The sequence below is a fragment of the Triticum aestivum genome, chromosome 6B (assembly GCF_018294505.1).
Source record: "Triticum aestivum cultivar Chinese Spring chromosome 6B, IWGSC CS RefSeq v2.1, whole genome shotgun sequence".
Lineage (NCBI taxonomy): Eukaryota > Viridiplantae > Streptophyta > Magnoliopsida > Poales > Poaceae > Triticum > Triticum aestivum.
Genome location: NC_057810.1, coordinates 134,735,112 through 134,738,504, shown reverse-complemented (window position 1 = coordinate 134,738,504; position 3,393 = coordinate 134,735,112). Strand labels below are relative to the sequence as shown.

At 41.7% G+C, this 3,393-nt stretch overlaps 1 non-coding gene across 1 annotated transcript; it reads right to left on the bottom strand.

The window, feature by feature from the left end:
- Positions 1 to 570: 570 nt before the first annotated feature.
- TRNAC-GCA (transfer RNA cysteine (anticodon GCA)) lies at positions 571 to 641 on the bottom strand. The gene has a single exon. It is a non-coding gene; the product is annotated as a tRNA-Cys (tRNA).
- Between the last annotated feature and the right edge of the window lie 2,752 nt (positions 642 to 3,393).

Genomic DNA, 3,393 nt, shown 5'->3' with positions numbered 1-3,393 from the left:
TACTTTTACTTTTTTTACTAAGTTATTCTAAAAGATAAGAGCTAACCGACCATCCTGATTGAATGTTTGAGTACTCGGAGTCTCTCGTAAGTATGGAAAGAAAGTCTCTTCTTTCCACAACTCCTAAATTTCCCATCAGCCTATCCAATCTAATTCCAGACAGAGTCAGTAGACCTTACTTTAGTGTAGGTAGTGTCAGATAATTAGGAAGTCTTGATAGTCTTTCGTATAATCTCTTCTTCAATCCTAGGAGCAAAAAAGGAATGTCCTTTAGGGACCTTTGGATAAAAAGATTTCCGACCTCTTACTTTCGTAGTTATGAATTGCGGAATAGAATCAATTATGAAATTCATAAGTATATATCCCTCATCCCTATTGGTATCGGTTTGGGCCACTACCCAGAACCCTGCCAGAGCCCTATTTTTAAGAAGAAATTGACAGTCTTTTTTAGAACTAGAACTATGGTAAAATCCAGTATCGACAGGCCTAGTTCTTTTCCTTTGCTTATGCAGGGCAAGAATTTGTCGAGTTCAATCAGTACAATAAGAAATCCTAAGTATTTTTTTGGTCAGGCGACACCCAGATTTGAACTGGGGATAAAGGATTTGCAGTCCCCTGCCTTACCGCTTGGCCATGCCGCCAAATCCGATCCAAAATAGAGCAAAATCTTATTCATCCACATTATTTCACTAATTTTTATTCGTAGGAGGGGATTATTAAACCCTTTTTTATTTTTTTAGATCGTTGAATCCCTTTGTACTTATCCCTTTCCAATCCCTTTTAATAAATTCATTATTGTTTTTTATTGGACCCAGTTTTATTCTCTTCGATTGATTGTATCTCAAAACACACATTGCTTAAATACCTTCTCTTTCTATTGAAAAGAGAAAGGATTTCCAGTCACAGCAAATTTAGGAAAAATTGGAACCATTAACTATATTATTTGTTATTATTTGTTATTTTTATAAATTCTATTTGTTAGTAGTGAACGGTTCTAAAATGTGTATTGTATCCCAAATAGTGTTTCCTTAATGGCATAACAAAGTCAAATTGATTTACGGCTAATCAGTATCAATTAAAAAAAAGAGAATTATGATATTGATATAGTGTGACCTGACCCCTGTTGCTCCAAGTGAAATTCTTTCTAGGGTTCTTAAAGATATTCTCCATTTTTTCCCTTTCCCTACAATAAAGTATAGTCTGAAGGCTAGCACGCACCATTCCTCGCTTATGATAATCTAAGGCCAAAAAGAAAGAAGGCTCACACCATAATAATACATACCCTTTTTCCTCGATTGTCAAGGTCATGGATTTGGATCGATTTCGGTTTTACGGGCTTCATACATTGTTAAGAAAAGTACTCTGCATTGGAAAGCATCACGTTCTGGCCACACACAAAAGAAGTCGGTGGAAGGTATGGAATTTCTCGGCTGAAGGTCAGAAAGAAAGCAATCACCAGTGCTCTCGGTTCCAGCAACGAGTCTTTTCTCTGAGAATTAAGGAAAACAAACTAACCTTGTCTGTCTATGTTCACCTTGACATGAAAGACTCTTTTCCTAACCTGACTGTTCTACCTGGCTAGTTCACTTCACTTTTCGAGGGATCCTGGATTGGAGTTCACTTGTCTATGAGTGTCCGAACAGCTTCAGATCCTTCCAAGGCGCAGGGGTTCTCTCTCCATTCACTTTGAGCTGGGTTTCTTGTGATCTTTTTAGTAGTTTTTCCGTCCCATTTTTTTGGTAAATTAAGTCTTACACAGCTGTCCCCAAGGATGTCCATTCCATTCGGCAGGGACTCCATCTCGCATTCGATCTCCCTCCTTTCCCTGAAAGAGTCGAGGTCTCTCTGGACTTCTCTTTTGCCTCTCTACCAGATTCAGAAAAAGGGAGGAAGAGGGCCTCTCGACGGGAGTGATTCCTCGAAAAGAGATCGTTCCCAGCATCCTCGAGTTCGTAGTCAAACTCACCTTCATCCACCTTTCATGGACTGGCGCGGGCAAGCGCCGATGTCTGGAGTAGGAGATGGAAGCTTGGGTTGAGGAGGCTGTCAACGAGTCATCAAAGGCGATAGATTGGTTATATTCGGATTCGTTTGATTTTGATTTTCTTTTTTTTGGTTGTGAGAGGTCTGAGTCCACAGCTGGGGTAGAGGCGTCAGATGACAATTGAAGTAGGGGTCTGCCTCTTTCAAAGGGAAGCAAGAGTCTCATAGGGAAGGAGATCCTGCACAGACCAATCCCAATCAGGAAGAGAGTCTTGTTGTCAATGAAAGCAATTTTTCTATGTCACATATCTGCCTATCTCGTGTTGTGAGCTATAAAGTACCCACCAGGGGGGGTGGACCAAGAAAGAGGCAGGCGATTGGGTCCTTCCCATCCTTTGTGATGTCAGTCTCTTTGTCATTCTTTCACCCTTGCTGAGTAGCGAAGTGAGCATACTCAAGATCCAATTCATCAATCATTTGAGTTGGTACGAACATAGGAATCCAGACTCCGCTTGATTCGATCTTCAATTTTGACCTTCATCAGTCAGGAAAAAGAAGAAGGACCCACTTATTCCACTCGGAGAGACCGAACCATGCAACAACAAAAAAAGAAAAACTGAAGGAAGTTCTCTTTCCATTCCAACTAAACTAAGTGAAAAAAGGGGGAGAGCAAAACAGAAACACAGGAACAAAGAAACTATGTCCAAACCAATGAGTCCTTTGGTCGACTCTAAAGAATGTATCGGGAGTTGGGAGTTAGCCGTCTCATAGGAGTGCTAGCTGGGTTTTTCACGGAGTTTCTTCGTACGATTGAAAAAAAGAGTGCTCTAGGTCGGAGAAAACAAGAAGAAGATTGTTCACCAGTCTGTCTCCCAACCTCTTTAAAGCAGCTACCTACCGTGATCTGGTCTTGGGACAGCATTGGCACCCCCGTTTGCTGGATCTTCTAGGCACTCTAAAGCACTTCCACGAGAGACAGATGGACTTTGAGTTATAGACGGAGAAGAGCCTTTAGAGGATCAAGAGTGATTCCTCAATAAAACAAATGGGATTTTGAGGGAGGGCTGAACGCGATGTACTGAAGGGTTCGCTTTCGCTGATCGGCGCCAGTCTTTCCTGCTATGAATTTCCCAGGTCGGGAGGGGCCCTTTCCTTCTACCTTACTGAACCCATTCACCAATGATTGGATCACTCAAAGCTAAAGACCAATTCCTTCCTTTTAGGTGGTCTAGGTGGCTGGGATACTATGCCCTTCTTTTTAGAGGCTCAAAGACGAGTTCTTTGAAGGAAGCAAAAGAACCCATGTGTCTCGGATGAAGTCTACCCTCTTTTTGTGCCGGGAAGAAGAATGAGATCCAACTCAAAGTCAAGGAAAGCGGCCTAGACCACTGACTTTTGATGGAAGGCTTC